The following is a 7,277-nucleotide window of genomic DNA, read 5'->3' as shown; positions in this document are numbered from 1 at the left end:
ATACATATATAAACACACATATAAGAAGTCAGTCTGATGTGTTTGTGTGTGTGTATATATATATGTAGAGAGAGAGAGAGAGAGAGAGAGAGAGAGAGAGAGAGAGAGAGAAGTAGTCTAATTTTTTTGCTTTCCCAAAGTGAAGTGTACTACTCCCATAAAATTTTATGACTTTTTCTTTATCCTAGCCCCCTCTTTTGAAGATATACATATTATCCTCATGCCATCCTTTTGATGATTTACTTTAAGGTCCTAATGTTATAGATGGTAAATCTAAAAACTCTCTCCAGCTGCTTAGGATATGGAGTTGACCACAAATTCAGATGGAAAATAGTAAGATCTTTCATAATTCTATCCCGTTATAGTAGCTTAGATATGTTTTAGTATTAATGTATTAATTAATAGATTTAATTTTGCAGCTACAAAAACTTTTATAGTTCATTTGCCTTAATTATAGAAATTTTCTATCAAAAGAAAATAGAGGGTCATGGTTATGACAATGTTAAGACTGTCCCTTCAAAGGCATAGGCTAATCTGACCTAAGCATAATAAGAGGAAAACTCCATTAGATCTGTTTGATTCCAGGAAAGAGAAATAATTAATAGCCAATCATATAGTTTTACATTATTTGAAGTTTCACATTATTCATATAACCAGACTCAGAATTAAATAGGTGGGACATTTTTCTGTTCAGGAATAAACTAACACACTGGGAAATCTGAGTCAAAAGAATTCCACCTTTGCTAGGCAAGGTCATCTCCTTAACCTTCCCAGACCCAGACATCCACTGTAGGAATTTTCAGACCTCACTCCTCTTGGACAGCACATGGCATTCCCCTTGAATGGTAGACTGTTGACTTAATGACAATTCAGAATGTCATACTTAAAATCAAAATTCAGAACAATATCAAAACCTCAAGTAACAAAATTTTACTAATCACAGCTCAGGGCCAGGTTATTTTTGTTTTTCTCATGTTGCAATAAGTTAAAATAATAAGCACACATAAGAACATGTAATCATTCCTTGGATAGTTACTGTACTTAGTTCTTGGAGATAGAATTTAGAAAATCATGTATTCATTTGAAATTTGAAACAGTTATTGTGTGGCTGGCAGAAACTTCAGGCTTCTATATGGCTGCTAAACATATAAACATATAAAAAAATCTTATCTTTTTTTTATCATTTCTAGTTTTAATCCATCCTGTAGGAGAAACAATCATTAGAAATTAAGAATAACCACATTATTGAATTTTACACGTATGACAAATATATGACAGTTGATTCAACCCCTCCTCAAATGCTAGCTATTATGTCTACAGACTAACATATATCTGTATTGCTTATTAATCCCTAAGGCAAAATATGATCTTATTGTTTTTGTTGTTGTTGTTACTAAATTGAGTTAAAGATATAATTTATAAATCTACAATTTATTAGCAGGTACAATTTCATAATTTCTATAAATGAGAGCAAAGCTATAAGATAAATCTCATTCTTTCTATAAGCAAATCCATAAGTCCCCCCACTTTGTCTAGGAGGGGTTTTTGTTATTCATCAAAGAGTTGATAAAATCTTATGACTGCCCAAATAGAAAGTCCCCAGGAACCTCAGAGATAAGGATAACTTAAGAAGTCTGTGATACTTTTTTGCTTCTTTTCCAACAGTAAGTTATTATCCATTTTAAATCAAAATATACCCAATTAAATACTTAATGATTTTGAACTTTGTGACCATATTCATTACATGTTCAATTCATAATTTAATTGTATCTAGATAAAAAGAGAAGCTAATTTTCTGATGGCACAATTGTGTTAACTACTCAGTATCATTTTTAAAATTAACAGCATTTCCTGTACAATGGTTTCACAAAATTCACAATACAAGAAAAAAATCAGAAACCTAACAATCACGTAAATAAATCTATGTATTTTTTTAAACATAACACAAAGTTGTTGTTTTTTGCAAGTCAAATAATATCAATTTATTTGGATCCATTTCCAAATTTTCTTATATAGAAAATCATGCCATTTAACTATAATTTGGCATTCTACACCAATCACATTCAAAATCAACATATAGTAATTACACTTAATAAAAAGCTAACATTTACATAGTATTTATCATGTGCCAGGAACTGTGCTAAGTACTTTACAATTATTGTGCCATTTGAGCTTTACAACAACCCTGGGAGATAGGCTATTATTATCCTCTTTTACAGATGAGGAAACAAAGACAAAAAAGTGACTAGCTCAAGATCCCACAGCTAATAAATGTCTGAAACTAGAGTTGAACTTGTTTGCCTGATTCATGTAGTTTCCAAGCAATAGAACCTTAATGCCAAATATGAAATGTATTTTGCCATAAATTCTGATGTACCACAATTATCCTAATAGGAGAGAACTCATCTCATTTTAAATGAGTCTACATTATCATTTGGTTTCAGTACAAACTTCAATCAAATCAAATTTGAATTTAAAATCTCAGTTTTCAAAAGAGCCATTAGTTGCCAGTACCTCAAATGATATAGTTCTTTGCTTTCAGTTGTTCACTTTCAAAGATTCTTGGTGGGAGTCTCATCTCCCTCTCCCTCTAAAGACTGGAACATGCCCTGCTAATGATCCTTCAAGGTCAGAATTTTAGGATGCTCTTTTCAAATAATGCCAAACTACAAAATTTATTTCCATATTTTCCGTAGATAAACATTATAACTTGATAAGGGAATACTATTGTGCTATAAGAAATAACAAGCAAGAGAACTCAGGAAAACCTGGAAAGATTTGCATGAATTAAAGCAGTGTGAAATAAGCAGAACCCAAGAGAACATTATACATGACAGGAATACTGTACAATGAACAACTGTGAATGACTTCGCTATTCTCAGCAATATAATGATCCCAAAACTATCCCAAAGGACTCTTGTTTAAAATGCCATCTTCTCCAGGGAAAAAGAACTAAATATTAGTCCAGTCCAAAGCATTTTTTTATTTTCTTTCTTAATTTTTTTTTCTATTTGAGTATCCTTACAGAAAAGGATCAGCATGGAAAAATGTTTTACAACGATTACACATGTAAAATCCATATGAGATTAGTTTCCATTTCAGTAGGGGTTGGGAGTGTGTGAGTAAGAGGAAGGGAGGGAAAGAATTCAAGACAACATTCTTTTTAAAATGTAGGGAATTGTTTTTACACGTAATTATGGAAAAATAAAATAAATTTTTATTTGAAAATTTTTATTAGGTCATTTGGTAGAGGAAAGTGAGCCAGAAAGGAAGTGTATCCTTTCCTTCAGGCTCTGGAAGGTTTACATTTCATAGGATGTAAATAAGAGTACCTGCACTTGAGTCATATATTCAAAGTTAAGTAATTTTGCTAAGAGAACAGTTTGAAAGCAAGGTTAGAGTGAGTGTAAACATTCAATAAAATTTGGACAAAATCAAAACACAAAGGGAACTCAGAACACAAACTTGGGTGAACCCATAATAAGACCCAGATGAGGAGACCCCAAACAAGAATCTTTTAGGTGAATCCAAGATCTGGGGGAATCCCACAATTCCTTGTAGCCATCTCCAGCATTCCTAGAGAATTACTAAATTCAGGGCAACATTTTGGGTTCAAATAATCTTTAGTCACATAAAGTTAGATTCAAATGATGTTAACAAGTGATTTGTAATAATCCACAGTCCTAATCCTACAGAAGATATGTTTATTTTTATAATGCGATTCTTAGGTTTCCAGTTCTAAAGAAATTTGTTGTCATTTCTCTCATCATATACTCTTTAGTTATTGGGTCTGAGCAAGGGAGAGGGAGAGGAAAAAGACAGAATAGCTTTGTATTACCTTCAAGCTCTCTAGTTATGACAAGTTATTTGTAATAGAACCTTTAAAAGAGTTTGTGCTCTCCCCTACTTTCTCAGCTTCAGCCTTTCTGCATTGACCATCTGTCACATTCTCATATATTTTTATAGCCCTGGAAATGTTTTATTTTTTTTTTAAACCATATATCATCCTTGGATAGGTTGGTTATTACTTTTCCCTAGATCAATGATATTTAAAAGATTAAGGTGTTCTTACAGCATTTACACTCCTTTAGTATGAAAATTAATAGTTAATAGACCAAGTCATAAAATAGAGCTTTGTCTTTTGCTTCCTCCCCGCACTCCTTTCCCCAAATCTGAGTTTCCATGTCATTGGTAATGAAGACATAATAGATATGTTTTGGGACCAGAATAACAGAATCTTAAACTAGGAAGAAATGTCAAAGTCCTACCTTCAGAGACATCCTCTATTTCATCCTCAACACAGGAATATCCAACCACGATCCCTTGTACTTTTGGGAAGCCTACATTGGTGGAAAGTTTATATTAATCTGTACCCCTTTTTGACCCCCAAAACAACATTTTGATTTAAAGCAAAAACAACCAAATACGATCCTAAGACTGAAGCTATGAGCTGACTTCTTCCAACTTCCAGAGGCAGGGTGGAGATACGTTCTGTTTATCTGTAAACTAGCCTCTTAGATAAAGAATGCTCAGCTGAGACACATTCCATGTTACTCCTGGCAAGGAGAAGACCCAACCTCTTGTCCAGACAGAAGTTTAAGTCTGCCCGGCGTCAAAGAGGCTTGGGGAAAGGGACATTATGGAGACAGCAAAGCTTGGCAAAGGGAACCAGAAGTTGTTCTCTTTTCCCGGAATGGTGAACTTAGGTGGCATGAGGTCTGACTCAGAGCTGATTCTGCTCTTTCAAGGTGGAAGAGGCAGAACCATCTAACTGGCCACAGTTGGCTCTGACTTTCTTTCCTTCTCTGGCCTACTTTTTTGCTATTTAACAAATAATTATGAAATTAAGATATGGTTTCCAGAGAGTTTTAATCTTAACCCATTGTTAGGAAGTTGTCCATATAGTAAGATAGAAGATATTTCTCTGCAACTTTCATTCATTGTTCTATCCTCTGGACTAAACAGAACAGGTTGAATTCAACTTCTGCATAACAGACCAACAAACAGACAAAAATTCTTATCATTTTCTCTTGTCTTCTACTCTCTGGCTTAAGATACAGATCCAGTTCTTTTACCATTTCTCAAATGGCACAGTCTTATGCCTTTTAGCATTCTAATTCACTTTTTCTTGATAGACTTTATTTATTTATATAAACCCTTAACTTCCATCTTGGAATCAATGATGTGTATTGGCTTCAAGGCAGAAGAGTGGTAAGGGCTAGGCAATGGGGGTCAAGTGACTTGTCCAGGGTCACACAGCTAGGAAGTATCTGAGGCCACATTTGAACCCAGGACCTCTCATCTCTGGGCCTGGCTCTCAATCCATTTTGATAGACTTTAATATCCAAATTAGATCTAGCTCATATTACTTTGGGGATTAGTATCTACCATTAAAGAATAGCTATTACAACACTGACAAAACTTTAAATTTAAATACATAATAAATTGTATCCAACTTTGCTACAGGTTTCTCTGATAAAGGTTTTATTTCTCAGATATCTAGAGAAGTAGATATCTTGCTAGAGTAAGAACCATTCCTTATTTGATAAATGATTAAAGGATACAAACAGGCCATTTTTCTAAGAAATTCAGCCTATTAGTAACTATTCAAAAATGCTTCAAATACCTAATAACTGGAGAAATGCAAATTAAAGTAACTTGGAAGTTTTACTTTACATTAGATTGACAAAGCTGACAAAAAAAACTATTGTTGCGTCGGCTATGGGAGAGGGAAAGGCGGGGGGGGGGGGGGGGGGGGGGGGAGGGGAGGAAAAGAAAACGATCTTTGTTTCCAGTGAATAATGTATGAAAACGACCAAATAAAATAATATTAAAATTAATAAAAAAAAAAAAACTATTGTTGGACTATGAGAAAAAGATTTTGCATTGTTCATTTGGACATACATTCTGGAAAGTAATTTGAAATTGATTCTCAAAAGTTATTTAAATGTACACACTCTTTGATACAGCTATATCACTACTAGGCCTATTTGTTTGTTGGTTGTTGTACAACCCTGTCTGACTCTTCCAGACCCCATTTGGGTTTTTCTTGGCAATACTAGTGTGGTTTGCCATTTCCTTTTTCAATTCATTTTACAGATGAGGAAATTAGACAATTGAGGTTAAATGACTTGTCTAGGGTCATACTAGTCTGAGGCCAGATTTGAGCTCAGGAGTCTTCCTGACTCTAGGCCTGGCATTCTATCCACTGTGCTGTGCCACCCATCTGCTTCTATACCAAAGAAATCAACAAAAGGGGAAATGAACCTATATGTACAAAAATATTTTTAGCAGTTCTTTTTATTAGAACCAAAAATTAGAAGTTAAAAGCGTGTCCCCATAAATGGAGAATGGCTAAACCAACTATAATATATGAATGTAATGTAATGTTATTATTTTATAATGATGGGTTATTACATTATGATGATAGACTCAGGGAAACTTGTTTTGCTTGAATATGCATATTTATTACAAGGGTATTATTTTTCTTTTAGTGTAAATATATAGTGAATAAAAATCAGCATAAATATAAAGTGAATAAGTTAAAAATATATAAAATTGTTAAAATTAAAAAGTAGTTTGGAAGAGAAGATACTAGCAGCTCGGGATAAACATAAAAGGTTTCACAGAAGACAATACTTAAACTGCATCTTAAAGGAAAAAAAGAAGCTTTGAAGTAGAAGTAAGGAGGAGATACATTCATTTATGTGGGATGACCAATCCAGAGGCCTAGAGGTGGGAGGTAGAGTATTGTGTCTGAGGAAAAGAAAGAAGTTTGGCTGGATCACAGAGTTCATGAAGAAGAGGAATGCCCAACGAGGCTAGAAAGATAGGTTGGGGAAGGTTTTGTAGAAATTTAAAAGCTAAATAGAGAGTTTATATTTTATTCTAGAGAGGAAAGGAAGCCAGAGGAGTTGGCTGAGTAGAGTCAGATTTACACTTTAGGAAAATTACTTTGGCAGCATCATGTAGTGAGACTTGAGACAGAGAGACCAATAAGGAAGCTGTTGGAGCAATCTTGCTCAGGGAGAGGAGGGCTTGTACTAAGGTGGTAGCTCTGTCAGTAGGGAGTAGTTGGATTTGAGATATGTTGTGAATCTAAAAATTTGGGTGGGGGGCAGCTGGGTAGCTCAGTGGATTGAGAGCCAGGCCTACAGACAGGAGGTCCTAGGTTCAAATGTGGCCTCAGACACATGGTCAGAGAGGAGGAATAAAGGTTCTAATTAGGGTAGTGAAGTATTTGTCAGTAATGGTATGATCTAATGTTTGATCATCCC

Source organism: Monodelphis domestica, chromosome 3, assembly GCF_027887165.1.
Source record: "Monodelphis domestica isolate mMonDom1 chromosome 3, mMonDom1.pri, whole genome shotgun sequence".
Taxonomy (NCBI): domain Eukaryota; kingdom Metazoa; phylum Chordata; class Mammalia; order Didelphimorphia; family Didelphidae; genus Monodelphis; species Monodelphis domestica.
This window is presented reverse-complemented; position numbering follows the sequence as displayed.